The sequence below is a fragment of the Engystomops pustulosus genome, chromosome 1, assembly GCF_040894005.1.
Source record: "Engystomops pustulosus chromosome 1, aEngPut4.maternal, whole genome shotgun sequence".
Taxonomy (NCBI): domain Eukaryota; kingdom Metazoa; phylum Chordata; class Amphibia; order Anura; family Leptodactylidae; genus Engystomops; species Engystomops pustulosus.
The window spans coordinates 176,189,234-176,213,359 of NC_092411.1; the positions used below are offsets into that span (position 1 = coordinate 176,189,234).

Below are 24,126 nucleotides of genomic sequence, written 5' to 3' on the forward strand. Positions count from 1 at the left end.
ATTCAACACTGACCATGTTATCCAGAGTTTACCAGCAGCGCAGAGCGATTGTAGACTGCCAGATGTCAACTTCCACCAGAACTGGTAGTCAGGTCAGTCAGCTTCCTCAAGTCTACAATGAGGAGTGGACGTGGATGTCTGATATCTGTCAGGTGCTGAGTAACTTTGAGGAGTCAACACAGATGGTCAGTGGCGATGCCGCCATCATCAGCCTCACCATCCCGCTGCTTGGCCTGTTGAAAAACTCTCTGGTCAGCATGAAGTCGGAAGCTTTGCGCTCGTCACAAGAGACGGGGGAAGAATATTCCCTTGTTGATAGCCAAAGCACCCTGAGGTCTGTTTCTCAGCGCATATCGGAGGAGGTGGAGGTGGAGGAGGATGAGGAGGAAGAGGAGGAGAATGTTGGCGAGACACAAGAGGGGACCATTGTTGAGTCCTTCACTGTTCAGCGTGTATGGGCAGAAGAAGAGGAGTTGGAGGAGTTGGAGGAGGAGGAAATGGACAGTCAGGCCAGTGAGGGGAGTGAATTCTTACGCGTTGGTACTCTGGCGCATATGGCAGATTTCATGCTAGGCTGCCTATCCCGTGACCCTCGCGTTCAAAGAATTTATTCCAGCACCGATTACTGGGTGTTCACTCTCCTGGACCCACGGTACAAGCAAAATCTTCCCACTCTCATCCCTGGAGAGGAAAGGAGTGTGAGAATGCATGAATACCAGCAGGCCCTGGTGCACAAGCTGAAACAGTATTTCCCTTCTGACAGCGCTAGCGGCAGAGTGCGTAGTTCTGCGGGACAAGTAGCGAGGGAGAGTAGGCGAGCAGGCAGTTTGTCCAGCACTGGCAAGGGTACGCTTTACAAGGCTTTTGCCAGCTTTATGTCACCCCAGCAAGACACTGTCACCTGTCCCCAGTCTCGGCAGAGTAGGGCTGATCTTTACAGAAAGATGGTGAGGGAGTACGTAGCTGACCATACCATCGTCCTAAATGATCACACAGCTCCCTACAACTACTGGGTTTCAAAGCTGGACATGTGGCACGAACTGGCGCTGTACGCCTTGGAGGTTCTTGCCTGCCCTGCCGCTAGCGTCTTGTCCGAGCGGGTTTTCAGTGCAGCTGGTGGCATCATCACCGATAAGCGTACACGCCTGTCGACTGACAGCGCTGACAGGCTGACGCTTATTAAAATGAATAAAGGCTGGATTTCTCAGAATTTCCAATCTCCACCAGGTGAAGGAAGCTCAACCTGAATAATTGATCCACTCCTCCTCCTCCTCCTCATTTTCCTCCTTCTCCTCCTCTTTGTACAGTAAAGCAGAGGAAAATGGCTATTTTTTGACAGGGCCCACTGGCTCTTGCTATAGTACTTCATGCATTTAATTTTTCTGGAGGGCCACCTACCCGGTCCTCTGTTTGAAACAATTTTTGTGAGTGCCACATACAGGCACTCAATCTATTCCATTTTTCTGGAGGGCCACCTACCCGGTCCTCTGTTTTAAAAAATTTTTGGGACTGCCACATACAGGCACTCAATCTATTCCATTTTACTGCAGGGCCACCTACCTGCTCCTCTGGTTTGAACAATTTTTGGGACTGCCACATACAGGCACTCAATCTATTCCATTTTACTGGAGGGCCACCTACCTGCTCCTCTGGTTTGAAACATTTTTGGGACTGCCACATACAGGCACTCAATCTATTCCATTTTACTGCAGGGCCACCTACCTGCTCCTCTGGTTTGAACAATTTTTGGGACTGCCACATACAGGCACTCAATCTATTCCATTTTACTGCAGGGCCACCTACCTGCTCCTCTGGTTTGAACAATTTTTGGGACTGCCACATACAGGCACTCAATCTATCCCATTTTACTGGAGGGCCACCTACCTGCTCCTCTGGTTTGAAAAATGTTTGGGACTGCCACATACAGGCACTATCCAAATTAAATTGTCTCCATAGCAGCCTCCACACGTTGTCTCCATTGCTACCTCCAAAAGTCGTCCATATAGCTGCCTCCATACATCGTCCCTTTATCAAACGAGGTGTGTCAGGCAGAAATTTGGGTTGTTTTCATGGATTCCACATCAAAGTTGTTAACTTTGTCGCCACCCTGCTGTGTTATCCACAAAATATACTGGCAAACTTTTACCATTTAGGGATATTATTTCAGCGCTTCTTGCGCATCTGTTTACATTCCCCTCACCCGGCATATCCTAAACTTATAAGAACGCTACTACACTTGATCTTATACAAAAGGTTCTTAGAAGTGCTGTTTGGGGAGTAGCCTAGAGACAGGGGCTTGGATTGGCGAAAGCTCGCCTGGCAGCGGAACGCCAGCTCCATGCGCATCATGCGCTTCTTGCGCATCTGTTTACATTCCCCTCACCCGCCATATCCCAAACTTATAAGAACGCTACTACACTTAACTTGGTGCAGGCTGGGACCGAGTCTGACCCTGGGGCTGGTCATATACTGCCGACGCAGAGAATTGCGGGGCCTACCTCGGTCCAGGTCTCAAAGGCCTACTATACCTCCTCCCACCCCTCCTCCACCTCCTCCTCCTCCGAATTACCATCCGTGGGCATGGCGCCATCAGTCGGTAGCTCTAGGCACAGCAGCAGTGCCGTCGCTAAGCGACAGCAGGCGGTGCTGAAACTGCTGAGCCTAGGCGATAAAAGGCACACCGCCCAAGAGCTATTACAGGGCATTCCACATCAAAGTTGTTAACTTTGTCGCCACCCTGCTGTGTAATCCCCAAAATATACTTGCAAACTTTTACCATTTAGGGATATTATTTCAGCGCTTCTTGCGCATCTGTTTACATTCCCCTCACCCGCCATATCCTAAACTTATAAGAACGCTACTACACTTGATCTTATACAAAAGGTTCTTAGAAGTGCTGTTTGGGGAGTAGCCTATAGACAGGGGCTTGGATTGGCGAAAGCTCGCCTGGCAGCGGAGCGCCAGCTCCATGCCAAGATCCAACTAACATAGTTTTAACTGCAGCACCTTTAATCTACTACTAGTTCACTGCCTCCATACATGGTCCCCTTATCAAACGAGCTGTGTCAGGCAGAATTTTGGGTTGTTTTCATGGCTTCCATGTTAACTTTGTCGCCACCCTGCTGTGTAATCCACAAAATATACTGGCAAACTTTTATCATGTACCGATATTATTTGAGCGCTTCTTGCTCACCTCCTTTGGTTCCTCTCTGCCACCCATTGGTTTGAAGCCTGAGTCCATTTAGGGTATGTCGCCATGACACTCTCTAGCCTGCTGCCGCTGCCTCTGCATGCCGTCCCCTATAGTGTCAGGGTCAATTATTGGATGTTTTAGATGCTATCTAGCTTCATTCTGTCACTCTGTCATGGCCATGCTGTTGCCCATAATTTTGGCATAATGGTGCGATTATGCAGCCTCAGAGGCATCCATGCATGCTGCCCCTGCTGTTTCCTGTCCATTTCCGTGGTGTTTCCATCCTTTTCTGAGGTTCCCAGGTGTTTGGCCAAGCTTCCCTGTGCAGAGCCTTGGTCCCCTTGAAAAATGCTCGAGTCTCCCATTGACTTCAATGGGGTTCGTTATTCGAGACGAGCACTCGAGCATCGGGAAAAGTTCGTCTCGAATAACGAGTACCCGAGCATTTTAGTGTTCGCTCATCTCTAGTTATAACTTTTTTATTCCTCAATCAAAAGATGGTCAATAGAGATTGTTTATTGTGGGAAAAGGTAACGGTTAGATTGGTACTATTATAGGGTACATCTGACCTTTCAATCGCTTTTTATTATATTTTTTGGGGAGGTAGGAAGCACTAAAATTGCAATTTTTAGTTAGTTTTTTTATATTTATTTTTTGTACACCTGACATTACGGGTATAACAATGTAATAAATGCTTGTCCAAGGTCGCTACGGACATGACAATACAATTTTGTGGTTAGGGGTCATTTTAATTATATTATTTTATATATAGGTGTATATAGGGGAATTGGAGGGATTTTAAAAAATATTTTATTTATGTATTTACAATTTTTTTTACTTTATTGAACTTTTTTTACTGTCCCATTGGGGACTTACACTCGGGATATCTTGATCGCTTACATAATACATTGCAGTACTTCTGTACTGCAATGTATTGTGCTTGTCAGTGTTTTACTGACATTACTGACATTTTGCCTATGATACCCAGTCTTGCACTAGATCTCATAGGTCACCGGCTGCCATGGCAACCCCCCTGGCACACCGCAATCGCGCTGTGGGGGGCCTTGTTCATACTCAATTGCGGTAGTTAAGGAGTTAAACTGCCCGGCACAGAGATATCTCTGTCGATGCCAGTGCAATCCCAAAGACGATATAGTTCGTTCTTATGAGGCAATGGCCTGCTAATGAGGATCATTTATATCTTCTTGCGTCTTTAATGGGTTAAAAAAGATAACTATTGATGTTTCCCAAAAGTGCCAATTGGGTTTGTAAATTTTTCTCAGGATACACTGTTCACAATACATACAATAATCCTCAATATCAGCTTATAGTCCGCAACAAGACAAAGTGTCTTCTCAACTCCAAGGTGCCCATGAATCATCATGATATTCCGAAACTGAGTGGGTACAATCAGTGAGCAGTCCACTTATCATACCTAGGAAGTCTAACTGGTGAGCTAACAAGACATTTTTAGAGCATTTTGTTCAGGCTTTTGTAATTTTTGTTTACAGACCATCAAACCACTCCCACAGAAAATTGAATGGCCGGAGCACCTTGAATAAGTGAAGTGCATCTCAGTCCACTTGGGAAGGCTAACGCCGGACTGAGGATGGCTAGTAAAGAGAGGTCTGTTGGGGATTGCAACTCTCCGGGCTCTTGACTGAGTGCCGTAGCTTGAAGTGCAGTGCTCTTGAACTGAAGAAAGGAAGAGACTGATAGTGGCTGACAGAGACCACAGAAGGTGGCATATGCCAGGCAGAGTTGACTGGTGAGGTGTGAGGAACAGTTGTAGTGTGTAGCAGTGGGAGATCTCCCCTGGAATCAGCATAGGCTGTGTGGTGGATGCGGAAGGCGGCAGGTGCTGCAGTCCATATAATGCAGACTTCATATTGATTCATTGAAAAGCAACAACAAAATACTTGTAAGCTCTTTGAGGACTATTGCTGGATCGGAGTTGCACAGAAGGGTCTGAGTATAGGCTGCTGAATGGATTCCTCACACAGAGATAGAAAAGAGCAGATTGGGTGAGTGTCATTTAACACTTTGGTTGTGACTGATTGCCTATTGCACCATGGAGACTATCTGGATTGTCAAGGGATGCAAATAAATCAGGAAATATGACAAAGTACATTCCTCCCAAATAATCTAGTAACAAAATGATTATTACGCATACTGCAATGAATAAAAATGGAAAACTGCAGCTATTATCATCCTGTGAGAACTATATTTCTTCGGTCATATGATGATTCAACGTTAGCTCACCACTCCCTCCACATTCCCCTTCCTCTGCCACTAGTAATATGAATAATGGGATTATGGAGGAATCTCTGGAAAGGATGTTGAAAAAAAACTTCACTGTGACATTAAAGAAGATCTGTCAGATCTATCAGAGATATTAAAAAGGATCTTGTACAACTAGGACAGGGATCAGGAACCTTTTTGGCTGAAAGAGCCATGAACGCCACATATTTCAAAATGTTATTCCTTAAGAGCCCTACAATATCCACGTGCCTCCCAACAGATAGGTAGCCACAGCACACGCCTCCCAGTAGATAGGTAGCCCCAGCTCATACCCCCAGTAGATAGGTAGCTCCAGCATGTGCCGCCCAATAGTAGATAGGTAGCCACAGCACATGCCTGAAGTAGGTCGGTAGCCACAGCTCATGCCCCCAATTAGATAGCTAGCCACAGCACATGTCCCCCAGTATATAGGTTACCTCAGCTTCCAAGAAGATAGGTAGTCATAGCAAAAAAAATAATTAATATTCACCTAAATGCCCCCCTGCAGCCAGCTCCTCATTGCCCCCATGCTCTTCTCTTTGACCCAAGCTTAGACAATGGCGGCGATGGCGCCTGGGTTGCAGAAAAGACGTAGGCAGTGGTAACATCACTGCCTGTGTCCAGTGATCAGTCTAAGGCACACAAAGCAGTCATCACTATTTATTAAAGATCTGGCTGAGAGCCAGATGCAGCCAACAAAAGAGCCATAACTGGCTCCCGAGCCATAGGTTCTCTACTATTACAAAACAACAAGAGAAGATAATGGAACTAGAGGACTGTCGCTCCTGGCGGAATAATGATTGCTTAAAGGGTGTCCCTGGACCCATCTGTGATGCTGATTTACTAACTTTAATTTGGAATTTTATGTCTGTTATCTACCTGACTGAAACGTCATGCTGTTCTGTGGATGTGTACAAAAATAAAAAGGAATTATTATTCAAATTTGATTGAGTGCCATCTTCCATTATCTATGCATGAACGGGGCTGGGACCGTAGTTTGGCACCATCTACTACACAAGGAGTGCTGTGAAATTCCTGTTTGTTATCTACCTTTAAAAACACACACGCATACTGTACACACACAAACACACACACATATATATATATATATATATATATATATATATATATATATATATACGTTCCCCTACTTAAGAACACCTGACAGAATTGGGGGAAATTATATTTGTTTCTGGAGGGTAGTTTTCTCAGATCTTGTCAGATGAATCCAGGAGATATGAAAAGGGATAAGAGAAACAGGAGGCGCTGACCTCATGAAATATGTAAAATGCACATGGGGAATATATATATCGGCAAATTAGCCGCTTACCTTGTTACATGAGTGCTAGCTCATGTATAATGTAATCGCCACAGCCGGACAATTCCCGGTCCAGAGGTAGTGGGATTGCAGGAGTTCAAGCAGAAGTGAAACCCAAAGTATTGGAGAGCGGAGACCAATTCGGCGCTGGACGGTTCTTTGAGGAGCCCACAGTTTGAGTTCCAAAGTTAATATTTTATTTGAATAAAATGATATAAAACAAAACTGCTAAGCGTTTTGGCCCTGTACAAGAGCCTTCGTTAGGCATAATACTCCATAGGAGATGGTAGGGTATATATACAGACAAACGGAACACACCGGGATTAGCCCGGGAAAAACACAGAGGTTACGTAATTGCAGATAATAAAGAACTTCGGCGGTATAAAACAAGAAAAATGGTAATGATCATAGGTTAACATATAAAACATGTTTTTAGAAAAACCATATAAAAATACATATGAAAAAGATGTTATCGTAAACCCTATGGGGCGTGGAGAAACGGATAAACCAGAAGTGTGGCTCACGATCCACGATACGTTCTTTAGCCATAGCCTAGACACAGTCATAGCTCAAAACCAGACCGATTCTAACTTGACTGTGATACAATCCCTTTCAAAGGACACATTTAATATATCCACTGAAACATTACCACCCATCTCCCCAGTAAGCAGTGCATCACACGTGTCTTTTTTAGAAATTGGCCCCACAAGACCGGCAACACCAATACAAACACCCGACAAAATAAAAGACACTCGACAAAACAAAATGAAAACTCGATTCCTCGAATTTTTCATACCCCTGAACACACCCAATTCGGAAAAAGAGAAAAAAAGAAAAAAAGGACAAGAGGCTGTAGAGGAGGAAGAAGAAAAAACAGAAAGCAAATCCCAAAGAGAAAAGAAATTCAGGAAAACATAATACAACCAAAAATTGATCCTCCCTCAGATACAATAAAAATCTTTAATCTCTCCAGACATACTCTGACACAGGATGAAGAATCCCTGTTATCCAAAGGGCTAAATTTTTGCCCCAGTAAGACCACTGATGACTTCCAACTATTCATCAATGTAAATCTTTTTATTAAAAAACTCACGCAACAAAGGTTCTTTAAAGCAAAAAAAGCCCCTATAGCTCTAGAAGCCGTAGTACCTGACAATGTGGTCCACCAAGAAGTAAAAGTAAAAACTTCCTTCAACCCCGTTAACCATCGGGGTCATTTCCTCGAGACATTTTAATCCCTTGTATGTCGAGATTTCTTGAATATTAAATCAGCACAGTCTGGTCATAATAATCTGAATGATATAGAAAAAATAGCTCTCAAAAGATTAACAGAAAACGACTCCCTGATTATAAAGGCAGCAGATAAAGGAGGCGGTATAGTCCTTCAAGAACGATCCGACTATCTAAAACAGTGATGGCGAACCTATGACATGCGTGTCAGCACTGACACGCGTAGCCATCTTTGGTGACACGCGGCCGCCCAGCGCCCGCGTTCCGCCACCCCCCTCCCTGTGTAATGTGCTGTCCCTGTGTAATGTGCTGCCCCTGTGTTAATGTCCCGTCCCTGTGTTTCTGCCCTCTGCTTACCTGTCCGACGCCGCGTTGGTCCGGCCACCGTCTGCAACTCCTCCGGCTCCTCCAGGCTGCAGTGCGCGCTGCTCGTCACGTGACTGAGGCGACCTGACGTCAGGTCACTTCAGTCACATGACCCGAGGCGCGCGGTGCAACCTGGAGGAGCCGAGCCGCCATTATCATCGGACCTGCAGTAAAGCTACAGGGAAGAAGACATCACTGGGTAAGTATATAAGTTTATTATTATATTATATTTAAAGGGAGGCTGCTAGGGGTATTTTAGTAGTAAAAGGAGGCAGCTAGGGGTATTTTAGTAGTAAAAGGAGGCTGCTAGGGGTATTTTAGTAGTAAAAGGAGGCCGCTAGGGGTATTTTAGTAGTAAAAGGAGGCCGCTAGGGGTACTTTAGTAGTAAAAGGAGGCCGCTAGGGGTATTTTAGTAGTAAAAGGAGGCCGCTAGGGGTACTTTAGTAGTAAAGGGAGGCCGCTAGGGGTATTTTAGTAGTAAAGGGAGCCATCACTATTTATTAAAGATCTGTCTGAGAGCCAGATGCAGCCAACAAAAAAGCCATAACTGGCTCCCGAGCCATAGGTTCTCTACTATTACAAATATTACGCATACTGCAATGAATAAAAATGGAAAACTGCAGCTATTATCATCCTGTGAGAACTATATTTCTTCGGTCATATGATGATTCAACGTTAGCTCACCACTCCCTCCACATTCCCCTTCCTCTGCCACTAGTAATATGAATAATGGGATTATTGTCTACCCAAGATACATAAATGTTTGTCCTCCCCACCGGGTCGACCAATTGTGTCGGGAAGAGATTCCTTATTCAGCCCCGCGGCCATTTTTCTTGACAAAGTACTCAGATGTTATGCAGTTAATGCTAGATCCTATATTAGGGACACAACAGATTTCTTGAACAATATATCTACTGTATTTGTTCCAACAGGAGCCCTACTGGTCTCGTTCGACGTGACAAGTTTATACACGTCGATCAACCATGATCGGGGCATTGTTAGTGTCGGCAAAGCACTCTCTAGTTCCGATTTCTCTAATGAGAGCAAAGAATTCATATTGGGTTTGCTGGAATTAATTCTTACATGCAATTATTTTATGTTTGATGATGCATTTTTTGTTCAACTCCGCGGTACGGCGATGGGGTCCAACGTGGCCCCAGCCTACGCGAATATTGTGATGGCGGATCTGGAGGAATCGTGCGTCTATGTATCCCACCACTTCAGCCATGTGCTGAGGTGGTGGAGATACATCGACGACGTCTTCGCCATTTGGCTAGGTGATCGTCCTGCATTAGATGATTTTTTGAATTATCTTAACCATATAGACACGGAGATTAAATTTACCATGGTGGTTGGGGATCCTGGACTACAGTTTCTAGACACTAAGGTATATGTGGTGGACAATCATTTGAAAACACAATTATTTACAAAAGAAACAGACTGCAATACACTTCTCAGATACGAGAGTCATCATCCCAGAAATACAATACGATCGTTACCCTACAGTCAACTGCTGAGGGTGAAGCGTATTGTTGAGGATGAGGACACCCAGTTAACTGAACTTTATCACATGGGGAATAAATTCATTAATAGGGGTTATCCCAAGACCCTAGTGAGAAAACATATGGAAAAGGTTAAAAATATAGATCGCATTGAGTTGCTCTCTAAAAACATGACTAGAAAGGAAAACAGACGCATTCCCATGGTATCTACTTATACCACACATAGTCAGAACATAGCATCAATTATTCGAAGTAACTGGCGCATTCTAAGTACCTTTTATAAAAATATACCGGAATTTCAAAGTCCCCCATTGTTTTCCTATAGGAGGAACAAAAACCTAAAGGACAGACTTGTGAGAACGGATGTGTCTTCTAACAAAAGGGACAAATTGGTCCGAAAGGGCTGCTTTCCATGCATGGCCTGTGATAATTGTACACTTATGCTGAAGGGTGATAAATTCATTCATCCCATCACGAAACGTGAATTCAAAATTAACTCCACCTTTACATGCAGAAGTGAGTTTGTGATTTACATATTACAATGTCCCTGTAATCTCCTCTACGTGGGAGAAACGACCAACGAGTGCAGATTGCGACTTAATAACCATAAATCTAATATACGTACTAAAAAAATTGACTTACCTGTACCTTTCCATTTTATTGAAGCTAACCACGATGTAAAGGATCTCAAATTTATGATTATTGACAGAATACCCCCACCGAAGTTTGGGGGCAACAGAGAATTATTATTGAAACGTAGGGAAGTGCAATGGATACACAAATTAAATTCTTTATACCCTCATGGTTTGAATAGGGACTATCCCCTTAATGTCTTTATCTAATACACTAGGTCCCCAGAATGACCCTCTAAGGGATCCGACCCGTTTGACGGACTATTCCGTGAAGTCCGACATATTTTATATATTGAATTATTCTATATATTATTTCTCAATATCATAATTGGAAATACGAGGTGTGACTACACATATTATATTGAGTGGCTCATATTGGCCAATTATTAATCTACCCTGTCGTTCTGTTTTCTACAGCAGCAACTGGACCAAGACGTGGACAGATATGACTTTCCGACTGGCGGTGACACTAGGGGATCGGGAATTTTGGAAACCGGTGGATTCCTCGGACGAGATAATTGACCCCGGAAGGGGCAGGAATATGGGCTTGAATGGGATAGCGTATATCGTTGTCATGAGCCTGTTGTCTCTATGTACCTTGGGCCCTGGGGATCCTCCCGTATATCACCCAATGAAGTCCCGCTCGGTTCGTCTCAGTCCAAACGTGTGGTCCGAGCTGCGCCTGAACTGAACGTTGGGCTTCCCTTACACAAGATGGCCGCGATATGATCCTCCTCTTTTCTACGCATGCGCATAATAAGAATCGGGATAATCTGTACCGGATTGATATACCGATACATATATATATCTACAGATATGTTGATATTGCATGTTGTTTTTGATAGTTGTCACACCTTGCTTTTAATTGTCACTATGCACTTTATGTGGACGGATTCTAGCACATGTCACTATTCTTGGTGACGATATTTAGAGTCAAAGTGTGTTTTTGGCTCATGGTTTGATAATTACACTGTGAGATATTATAATACGTATATTAGTCACTATACTCTGCTTTTCTGCACTTATGTTTATGTCACTTATGTGAGGTCACGTGTACCGGCGATGTTTGCGCCGCCTATTTAAGTCAGCTGACCACTGACTCTCACTACGCTTGATAATGCCTTTATTGATAAGGCGAAACGTCGCTCTTATGGTGGAATAAATCTCTATTTTTTTCATCTGAATTGGAGTGCTGCTTCATCCTCTTTATCTTCATCTGGGATTATGGAGGAATCTCTGGAAAGGATGTTGAAAAAAAACTTCACTGTGACATTAAAGAAGATCTGTCAGATCTATCAGAGATATTAAAAAGGATCTTGTACAACTAGGACAGGGATCAGGAACCTTTTTGGCTGAAAGAGCCATGAACGCCACATATTTCAAAATGTTATTCCTTAAGAGCCCTACAATATCCACGTGCCTCCCAACAGATAGGTAGCCACAGCACACGCCTCCCAGTAGATAGGTAGCCCCAGCTCATACCCCCAGTAGATAGGTAGCTCCAGCATGTGCCGCCCAATAGTAGATAGGTAGCCACAGCACATGCCTGAAGTAGGTCGGTAGCCACAGCTCATGCCCCCAATTAGATAGCTAGCAATAGCACATGTCCCCCAGTATATAGGTTACCTAAGCTTCCAAGAAGATAGGTAGTCATAGCAAAAAAAATAATTAATATTCACCTAAATGCCCCCCTGCAGCCAGCTCCTCATTGCTCCCATGCTCTTCTCTTTGACCCAAGCTTAGACAATGGCGGCGATGGCGCCTGGGTTGCAGAAAAGACGTAGGCAGTGGTAACATCACTGCCTGTGTCCAGTGATCAGTCTAAGGCACACAAAGCAGTCATCACTATTTATTAAAGATCTGGCTGAGAGCCAGATGCAGCCAACAAAAGAGCCATAACTGGCTCCTGAGCCATAGGTTCTCTACTATTACAAAACAACAAGAGAAGATAATGGAACTAGAGGACTGTCGCTCCTGGCGGAATAATGATTGCTTAAAGGGTGTCCCTGGACCCATCTGTGATGCTGATTTACTAACTTTAATTTGGAATTTTATGTCTGTTATCTACCTGACTGAAACGTCATGCTGTTCTGTGGATTTGTACAAAAATAAAAAGGAATTATTATTCAAATTTGATTGAGTGCCATCTTCCATTATCTATGCATGAACGGGGCTGGGACCGTAGTTTGGCACCATCTACTACACAAGGAGTGCTGTGAAATTCCTGTTTGTTATCTACCTGAGACATTTAAAAACACACACGCATACTGTACACACACAAACACACATATATATATAAATATATATATATATATATATATATATATATATATATATATATATATATATATATATACGTTCCCCTACTTAAGAACACCTGACTTACAGAATTGGGGGAAATTATATTTGTTTCTGGAGGGTAGTTTTCTCAGATCTTGTCAGATGAATGCAGGAGATATGAAAAGGGATAAGAGAAACAGGAGGCGCTGACCTCGTGAAATATGTAAAATGCACATGGGGAATATATATATATCGGCAAATTAGCCGCTTACCTTGTTACATAAGTGCTAGCTCATGTATAATGTAATCGCCGCAGCCGGACAATTCCCGGTCCAGAGGTAGTGGGATTGCAGGAGTTCAAGCAGAAGTGAAACCCAAAGTATTGGAGAGCGGAGACCAATTCGGCGCTGGACGGTTCTTTGAGGAGCCCACAGTTGGAGTTCCAAAGTTAATATTTTATTTGAATAAAATGATATAAAACAAAACTGCTAAGCGTTTTGGCCCTGTACAAGAGCCTTCGTTAGGCATAATACTCCATAGGAGATGGTAGGGTATATATACAGACAAACGGAACACACCGGGATTAGCCCGGGAAAAACACAGAGGTTACGTAATTGCAGATAATAAAGAACTTTGGCGGTATAAAACAAGAAAAATGGTAATGATCATAGGTTAACATATAAAACATGGTTTTAGAAAAACCATATAAAAACCATATAAAATACATATGAAAAAGATGTTATCGTGAACCCTATGGGGCGTGGAGAAACGGATAAACCAGAAGTGTGGCTCACGATCCACGATACGTTCTTTAGCCATAGCCTAGACACGGTCATAGCTCAAAACCAGACCGATTCTAACTTGACTGTGATACAATCCCTTTCAAAGGACACATTTAATATATCCACTGAAACATTACCACCCATCTCCCCAGTAAGCAGTGCATCACATGTGTCTTTTTTAGAAATTGGCCCCACAAGACCGGCAACACCAATACAAACACCCGACAAAATAAAAGACACTCGACAAAACAAAATGAAAACTCGATTCCTCGAATTTTTCATACCCCTGAACACACCCAATTCGGAAAAAGAGAAAAAAAGAAAAAAAGGACAAGAGGCTGTAGAGGAGGAAGAAGAAAAAACAGAAAGCAAATCCCAAAGAGAAAAGAAATTCAGGAAAACATAATACAACCAAAAATTGATCCTCCCTCAGATACAATAAAAATCTTTAATCTCTCCAGACATACTCTGACACAGGATGAAGAATCCCTGTTATCCAAAGGGCTAAATTTTTGCCCCAGTAAGACCACTGATGACTTCCAACTATTCATCAATGTAAATCTTTTTATTAAAAAACTCACGCAACAAAGGTTCTTTAAAGCAAAAAAAGCCCCTATAGCTCTAGAAGCCGTAGTACCTGACAATGTGGTCCACCAAGAAGTAAAAGTAAAAACTTCCTTCAACCCCGTTAACCATCGGGGTCATTTCCTCGAGACATTTTAATCCCTTGTATGTCGAGATTTCTTGAATATTAAATCAGCACAGTCTGGTCATAATAATCTGAATGATATAGAAAAAATAGCTCTCAAAAGATTAACAGAAAACGACTCCCTGATTATAAAGGCAGCAGATAAAGGAGGCGGTATAGTCCTTCAAGAACGATCCGACTATCTAAAACAGTGATGGCGAACCTATGACACGCGTGACACGCGCCCGCGTTCCGCCCCCCCCTCCCTGTGTAATGTGCTGTCCCTGTGTAATGTGCTGCCCCTGTGTTAATGTCCTGTCCCTGTGTTTCTGCCCCTGTGTAATGTGCTGCCCCTGTGTTAATGTCCCGCCCCCGTCCCTGTGTTTCTGCCCTCTGCTTACCTGTCCGACGCCGCATTGGTCCGGCCACCGTCTGCAACTCCTCCGGCTCCTCCAGGCTGCAGTGCGCGCTGCTCGTCACGTGACTGAGGCGACCTGACGTCAGGTCACTTCAGTCACATGACCCGAGGCGCGCGGTGCAACCTGGAGGAGCCGAGCCGCCATTATCATCAGACCTGCAGTAAAGCTACAGGGAAGAAGACATCACTGGGTAAGTATATAAGTTTATTATTATATTATATTTAAAGGGAGGCTGCTAGGGGTATTTTAGTAGTAAAAGGAGGCAGCTAGGGGTATTTTAGTAGTAAAAGGAGGCTGCTAGGGGTATTTTAGTAGTAAAAGGAGGCCGTTAGGGGTACTTTAGTAGTAAAGGGAGGCCGCTAGGGGTATTTTAGTAGTAAAGGGAGGCCGCTGGGGCATTTTATTAGGGAAGGAAGGCCGCTAGGGGCATTTTAATGGTAAAGGGAGGCCGCTGGGTAATTTTATTAGGGAAGGAAGGCCGCTGCTGGACATGTTATTAATAAGGGGAGGCCGCTGCTGGACATGTTATTAATAAGGGGAGGCCGCTGCTGGACATGTTATTACAAAATTAAGTTTTTTTCTAAAGGTGACACAGCACCCGAGTTATGCTCGGTTTTTTGGCAAATTTTGACACACCAAGCTCAAAAGGTTGCCCATCACTGATCTAAAAGAAGCACTAAGAATCTTAGACGATGAAAATTACTACATCAAGCTGAAGAGCAATCCCATCAAAGCACACATCGACAGTTATAATACGCTTATCAAAGAGGCCTTCAATAACAACATTCTTAATGAAAAAGAGAAAACATTTCTATCCATAAGCCATACATCGCTGCCACTGTTTTATCAACTACCCAAAATTCATAAAAGCCTTACAGACCCGCCTGGCCGCCCAATAATATCTGGCATAGATGCTCTCACAATTTATCTCATTTTGTGAACTTATATCTTCAACCTATAGTCATAAATCTACCATCATACTTACGGGATTTCTCCTCTCTCATCAAGGATTTGAATACCTTCCAATGGGATGAGAATTTCCTGTTCTTAACTTTGGACATCACGTCCCTCTACTCTAATATCCAACACCATCTAGGGTTGGAAGCCACACAGTGGTATCTGGAAAACCACACTTCCCTCCCTAATAAACAACCTTAATTTTTAGTGGAGAGCCTAAGATTTATCCTTGAACACAACTTTTTCACTTTTGAAGAAGATTTTTACCTTCAGAAAAAAGGCACGGCAGTGGGGACTCGAGCCACCCCAGCTATGCTAATTTATTTATGGGGAGGTTCGAGTCCCTATTTGTCTACACACAGCATAATTGGTCTTCAACTACACACGATTATAAGGAGCAATCCCTTATCCTAAAAAACGCTTTCAAGACAAAAAATATCCTAGACCATTAGTAGAAGAGAATTAGTAGAATTAGTAGAATGTGAACAAACCGATTGCTTGCAGACTAAAAAATCTATAGAGGGATCAATCACTAATAACACTTTTGCCTTGAATTTTATCACCACATATGATAATGGCAATAAAGAGATTAGAAGAATTTTAAACAAACACTGGAATATATTACTCCAGGATCCTCTCTTAGATGGTATAATCCCAAACAATCACTTTTCGTGAAGCTACAACTCTAAAAAACATACTTGCTCCCAGTAAATTAAGACCAATAGGCTCTCACAATAAAAAAAAACAATAACAAATAACAGAAAAAAGGGTGTTAATAAATGCGGACACATAAAATGTCTCTGTTGTAAAATGTTGAATTCTGGTACCACATGTTTCAAATTCCACAACACAGGAGAAACGTTCCAATTTAAGCAAGAACTCTCCTGTGCTTCACACTTTGTTATTTATGTTATTGACTATTCCTGTGGCCTGCAATATGTAGGTCGCACTATATAGACCCTTCGAGTAAGAATGAATGGACACAGACATAAAACAAAAATTGTTTTTTTAAAACAAAGCTTATCCAAACATCTTACTCTAGAAAAGAACTGTGACTTCAGAAACCTTACTGTGACCCCTGTTGAACAAATCCCCAAAAACTGTACCAACAGGATAAAAACATTAAATAGACGTGAGTCCTATTGGATTTTTAAACTTGGCACCTTATATCCCAACGGTCTTAATGCCGTTTTAGAATCTATCTAACATCCTTATTCATTTATACCCTTTTCACAGATCCTTTTTACATACCGTCTCTACTTTGTCTGTCCGTTCTGTCTACGGCAATAATCTTGGTCCTTCCAGGCTTCCGTAGTTTCTGGTCTCCAGTGCGGCTTGACAACCGCCTAGCAACCATCGACTCTAACACACTGATCTCCATTACGTGAGTCTGACATCTTCACTGTTACACTTCCGGTTTATCCGTTTCTCCACGCCCCATAGGCTTCACGATAACATCTTTTTAATATGTATTTTTATATGTTTTTTATATGGTTTTTCTAAAAACATGTTTTATATGTTAACCTATGATACGATCATTACCATTTTTCTTGTTTTATGACGCCGAAGTTCTTTATTATCTGCAATTACGTAATCTCTGTGTTTTTCCCGGGCTAATCCCGGTGTGTTCAGTTTGTCTGTATATATACCCTGCCTTCTCCTATGGAGTATTATGCCTAACGAAGGCTCTTGTACAGGGCCGAAACGCGTAGCAGTTTAATTTTATATAATTTTATTCAAATAAAATATTAACTTTGGAACTCAAACTGTGGGCTCAAAGAACCGCCCAGCGCCGAATTGGTCTCCGCTCTCCAATCCTTTGGGTTTCACTTCTGCTAGAATTGGGGGAAAAAATTTTTGTCTCCGTCTACAAAATCTTTGGTACAGAATTTACTATCGTAAATATTTACTCTCCTAATATGGGTCAGTATAGATTTATCAATACAGGCGGTTCCCTACTTAAGGACACTCGACTTACAGACAACCCATAGTTACAGACAGACCCCTCTGACCTCTGGTGAAGCTCTCTGGATGCTTTACTATAGTCCCAGATTGCAATAATCAGCTGTAAGCTGTCTGTAATGAAGCTTTATTGATAATCCTTGGTCCCATTACAGCAAAAAATGTTTAAACTCCAATTGTCACTGGGGCAAAGATCCGGCAAGGGCTTGCAGGAAGAGGCAGGCTTATATAGAATTGACAAAGACCTGCTGCGATTGAAACGCCCGTCGGGGTGCACGCCAGGTAATATCATGTCCTCTGTTTGGTCACACTAGCTTCTACTTAGTTTGCACTATTTATACGTGTCTATCACTGTTTATGACTTAGCTTCTGTGACCCCTGATATATTTTTACAGGTACTTATCAGTTACATAAGGGCTCTCCACCATTATTATTTGATACCTATTTCTGTCTAGTACCGTTTACTACATTTCTGGGTCTCTTATACTGTATATTGGATATTTGTTCATGTATCTTAGGACGTATTACCTGACGTGCTTTCTTGTCTCCATTCTGAGATGCTTCTCAGTCTATTTTACGCATTTTTATTGTTGTTCACTAATAAAGATTTTCACTTTTATGTTGTTGCATTGAAGCCTTGTACTTTCCTCTTGTTTTCTGTTGTTTGGTATTTTATATAGAATTAGTCAAATGGCCAGCGCCAATTAATGGCGCACTGGCCCTTTAAATCTTAGCAAGCAGGCGCGCGCCCTAGGGGACGGGGACGAGCGCGCCGAGCCAAGGGAGCAGCAGAGAACGCCGTGGGAGCCAGGGAAGGTGAGAGAAGCTGGCCATCGGACCTCGGGGAGGCACGGGTGCACCCGCGATCCAAGACAGGGATCGCGGGAGCACCCGTGACAGTACCCCCTAACCTTCGGCCTCCCAATCTTCCTCTTGGACCCCTTTCAGTCTACAAGAAAGAACTGCTTACCCCTCACGATCTTCATGTCCAGAACATCCTTACAGAACATCTGGGGAATCCGCTTCAGGAGCAGGAGGATGAGGGGATTTTTGGGAGAAGCGGTTCAAGATGACTGGCTTCAGGAGGGAGACATGGAAGGAGTTTGGGATGCGCATGGATGGAGAAAGGCGGAGCTTGTAGGCCACGGGGTTGATACGCTTCAGCAACTCAAAGGGACCCAGATAGCGAGGACCAAGTTTGTAGCTGGGAATCTTTAACCGAACATATTTTGAGGACAGCCACACTTTATCCCCTGGAGAGAAGTTGGGAGGAGGCCTGCGCTTCTTGTCAGCCTGGAGCTTGGTACGGGCGGAAGCCTGCCGCAGTGAAAGTCGAGTCTGCTCCTAGATGGTCTTCAGATCACGTATCAACTCATCAACTGCAGGAACATCCGTGGGCATAGGCAGAGGAAGAGAAGGACGTGGATATTGTCCATAAATGATGAAAGGAGAACCACCAGAAGTTTCAGAGTTCAGAAAATTGTATGAGAACTCTGCCCATAGCAATAAAGCGGACCAGTCGTCTTGGCGGGCCCGAGACGAAATGGCAAAGGTAGCAGCCTAGAGTTTGGTTGACTCTCTCTACCTGTCCATTAGACTGCGGATGGTACGCAGAAGAGAAGTCCAGTTTCCCCTTTAGCTGATTACACAAAGATCGCCAGAAGCGAGAGACAAACTGAACCCCTTGATCCGAAACGATGTGCAACGGAAGTTCATGCAGCCAAAAGATGTGGATGAAGAATAGGCTGGCGAGGCGTGGAGCAGACGGCAGACCAGGCAATGGAACAAAATGGGACATTTTTGAGAACCGGTCGGTTACCACCCAGATGACAGTATTCCCAGAGGACGGTGGAAGGTCTGCAATAAAGTCCATGGCCACGTGAGTCCACGGGCGGCTGGGTATCGGCAACGGCATCAGGAGACCAGCAGGTTTGAGGCATGATGGCTTGTTACGAGCAAAGGAAATGCATGAGCCCACGAAATCCCACACATCTTTGGCCAGGTCTGGCCACTAATAGTAATGGGAGATGAGGGCTATTGAACGCTGTACTCCAGGGTGTCCAGCCACACGAGAGCAATGTCCCCAAGTCAGAATTCTCCTACGTAGGGCAGGTCGAACATACGTCTTGCCTGGTGGAAGCTGCCAGAGGTCCACTGGAGCAGCAAGAACCAGCCGTTCCGGAGGAACAATATGACTAGGAGCAGGATCTTCACCAACCACATCTGAAGCACGAGAAAGAGCATCAGCTTTAATGTTCTTCTCTGCAGGGCGGAAATGTATGAGAAAATCGGGAGAAGAAAAGAGACCAACGAGCCTGACGAGGATTTAGACGCTGAGCAGTCTGGAGATACAGGAGAATCTTGTGGTCGGTGTAAATATGGACCGGATGACGAGTCCTTCCAGAAGATAGCACCATTCCTCCAAAGCTAGCTTTATGGCCAAGAGTTCCTGATCTCCAATGGAATAATTCCTTTTGGCAAGTGTGAACGTCTTTGAGAAGAAACCGCAGGTGTAGGTACGACCCTTGGGCCCCTTCTGGGTAAGGACAGCCCCGGCACCAACGGATGAAGCGTCAACTTCTAACTGGAAAGGCTTTTCCGTGTCAGGCCTTGTGAGTACAGGCGCAGAGGCAAAAGCAGACTTCAACCTAGTGAAGGCATCTTCAGCAGCCGGAGGCCATTGTCTCGGATTAGCATTCTTCTTGGTCAATGCCACAATAGGAACCACAAGGGAGGAGAAATGGGGAATAAATTGTCGATAATAATTGGCAAAGCCCAAAAATCTCTGTATGGCACATAATCCCACTGGGCGAGGCCACTGAAGTACAGCTTCCAACTTGGAAGGATCCATTTGAAGGCCTTTATCAGAAATGACATATCCGAGACACGGAAGACTACTCTGGTGAAATAATCATTTCTCAAGTTTGGCATACAAACGGTTGGACCTTAAGCGCCTGAGGACCTGTTGGACATGGATCTGGTGAGACTGAAGGTCTGGGGAAAACACCAAAATGTCGTCCAGGTAGACTATGACACAAGAATAGAGTAAGTCTCTGAAGATGACATTAACAAATTCTTGGAAAACTGCTGGAGCATTGCAGAGTCCAAAGGGCATTACCAGATACTCAAAATGTCCGTCACGGGTATTGAAAGCTGTCTTCCACTCGTTGCCTTCCCAAATACAGATGAGGTTGTATGCCACTCACAGATCCAGCTTGGTGAAAACCTTGGCACCCCGTACTCGGTCAAAGAGTTCGGTGATGAGAGGTAAATGGTAGCGGTTTTTCACCGTGACTTTATTGAGACAGCGGTAATCTATACATGGACGAAGGGAGCCATCCTTCTTGGATACAAAGAAGAAGCCAGCATCAGCAGGAGAAGAAGACTTCCGGATGAAACCCTTTTGCAAATCCTCCTTAATGTAGGAAGACATAGCTTCGGTCTCAGGCACCGACAACGGGTATACTCGTCCTCGTGGAGGAGACATACCCGGCAGCAGGTCAATGGGACAGTCATAGGGGAGGTGTGGAGGCAGAACCTCTGCTTGTTTTTCAGAAAAAACATCGACATAGTCTCGGTAGCATGCTGGAAGATTCTTCAGAGGCTTGTCAACCCGGCAAGACAGATACTGGGGGGGAACTTATAGGCAAGGAGACTGACAGTCCGGACCCCAACGGAGAACTTCTCTCGTCTTCCAATTAAGGACGGGTGCGTGGCACTGCAACCATGGAAGACCCAGCAGGAGGGACGAGGTAGAGCGCAGCAGAACCAGGAAGGACAGATTCTCATTGTGTAAAGCATTGTGTTCCTCAGGCGTGACATGTCTGCAGTGGCAGCCAAGGTAGAAGTACAGAGGCGGCAGACAATCTCGTGGTCGAAGTCCAGGCAGGTCAGGGCAGACGGCAGAGGTGTAACGTCAGAGTGTCCGGTCCAGAGTCAGCAACAGGAGGTCCAAGCAGAAGGGTACGGGAACACAGCACACAGGACAGCAGCACGGAGGAACAGTGGTACACGGGAACACGGAGTAGCTCAGGTAACACAGGAACAGGGAGGAGGTCAGGTAACACTGGAACACGGAGGAGGTCAGGTACACAGGAGACACAGGAACGCAGAAGACACAGGAACACAGGAATCACAGGCAAATCGCAGAATAGCTTTCTCTCAGTCTGTGAGGCACAAAGATCCGGCAAAGGCTTGTAGGAAGAGGCAGGCTTATATAGAATTAGTCAAATGGCCAGCGCCAATTAATGGCGCACTGGCCTTTTAAATCTTAGCGAGCCGGGGGACGCGCACGCCAAGCTGCGGGAGCAGCAGAGGACACCGCGGGAGCCGGGGAAGGTGAGAGAAGCCGGCCACCGGACCCCGGGAGGCACGGGTGCACCCGTGATCCGAGACAGGGATCGTGGGAGCACCCATGACAGTGGCTAAAAATGTATATTTCTCACCCTTTGATATAAGACTGTATACCCTTACTATTTGTATCCCATATTTAAATATAATAAATTGGCTCAAAGTTGGCATTGTACAAGTATCCGCATTGATGAATAATAATGTAATTGTGCCATTTAAGCATATAAATTTAATATACCACAATTGAAAATTTTCACATATTCAAGGATTACATTGCTTTCATCTGCCTCTAGATTGTTGTTCAACTGTTTGGAACCAAGGGAGTTTGTCAGTTTTATTGAGTTTAGAAAAGGGAAATTTAGTTATATGATGCATGGAGAAATGCACACACAGCACACTGCTAATTGGTGCTGGCCAATTCTGCTCCCAGGTGTTATCTTACACCATCGCTCATGGTCTCTTTCTCAGTTGATTATTGAAACAGTTTAATGAACATTTAGGGGTTCTTAATAGGATATGTTCTGTAGCCAGGGCTGCTATTATTAACTGGAAAACTGCATTGTGTCCCATAACCTTCTAAGCATTCCTTCTCCTTAGAATGCTGGGAGAGGCCGGCTTTTACCCAATTTCCTGGGAATGGCCAGCACCAATCAGTGGTGCACTGGGCCTTTAAATCTTCTAGCGCTGGTGCGCATGCCTTAGTGGCCGAGGTCCCAAGCGCTGGGCTGCTGGAGCCGGAGCAGGAACGTGGATAGGTAAGGCAGCAGGGAGGGGGTAGCCTTACTTGCATCCTTTAAAAAAGGATTTTCCGGACAGTTCATAGACACCTCATCTGCACAGGACCTGCCGTCTTTCCTGAGCGGGCTTATCTCCCTGGCTATTCAGATAGAAATCCTGTTCTCTGAGCTCCTCGAAGAGCAACGTCTTGATCGAACGCCCAGGATGGTTCCTCAAAGACGGATCGGAATTCTATGAGGAACATGGTGATGTCAGCCGTGACCGAGTCTCTTCTCTCCGAGAAAGCCACCTTCGACCTCTCAGTGATGAACTGCATGGGCATAAGCTTGATGTGCAGAGAGCACTGTGTGATGAACCCCCTGCACAACTTAGGATCTCCATCATACTTGGATAGCATAGATAAATGCAGTCTGGGTTCTGCAGAAGAAAAGATGGCCACAGCAGCGAAGGGTACTGCAGGAAACGGGTGCTGATGCTACCGGTGGGATGAAAATAGCTGCTGTACCATGGCGGTGACTTGTCCAAGCTGCTGACCTTGCACGGCAATTTGCTGGGTCTGCTGTGCCACCATCACCAAGATCAGGTAGCGGAACCTTGTTGGGATCCATGGCCGGATCTTACTGTCAGGATCTGAGATAGTAGATCCTCTGTACCACCACGGACGATGGCTTAAGCCTGGGAGCGGAGTCTAAGTGGCACCTGGTTTTCACCAGAGCCAGCCGCAAAGAGGGATGAACTTGCTGCGGCAAGGAACCACCAGGTTGCACTCCAGCCGTGACTTTGCCCGCGGTGGTGGCCTAAGCATGGTACTAAGTCATGAGGCAGAATCGGGGTCAGGGACAGGCAGGAGATCGAGACAGGCAGCACAGGATCAACATCAGGAACAAAGCAGGAGTCTGGATAGGCAGCACGGAGTCAATGTCAGGAATGGAACCTGGTCACAACCGAAAATCAGAAATACAACAAACTGTGTGAAACAGCTTTCTCAGAGGCACTAGGCACAAAGATTTGGTGGGGAATGCTGGGACAGGATGGCTTTTATTCAAATTTCCTGGTAATGGCCAGCACCAATCAGCGGTGCACTGGCCCTTTAAACCTTTGAGCCCCACCCCGCGTTTGCCCTAGGTGTTGGGGACGCACGCGCAGGGCTGCTGGAGCAGCAGCACAGATATTTAAGGCAGCAGGGAGGGGAGCCAGGGACCGGAGAAAGGCACGGATACGCCCACGACCTGGGACGTGGGTCGTGGGAGCACCGGTGACACATGTAAAGTAAATGTGACATAACTTATTTTCCCTCTACAAACATATTTTGCTATGAAGCATCACTTTTATGTTCATTGTCTGATATGATAATATAATCAGAAGACAAAGCCTGTGTTCTTTCACATCCTTGTTGGAACAGTTGACGCCTTCCACAGAATGAAAGGC

The 24,126-nt window shown here is 44.6% G+C and overlaps 1 protein-coding gene across 1 annotated transcript in view; it reads left to right on the top strand.

The window, feature by feature from the left end:
- LSM7 (LSM7 homolog, U6 small nuclear RNA and mRNA degradation associated) overlaps positions 1–24,126 on the top strand; it is a 528,664-nt gene that overhangs the window by 138,977 nt on the left and 365,561 nt on the right. The gene's annotated exons all lie outside the window — the stretch shown is intronic.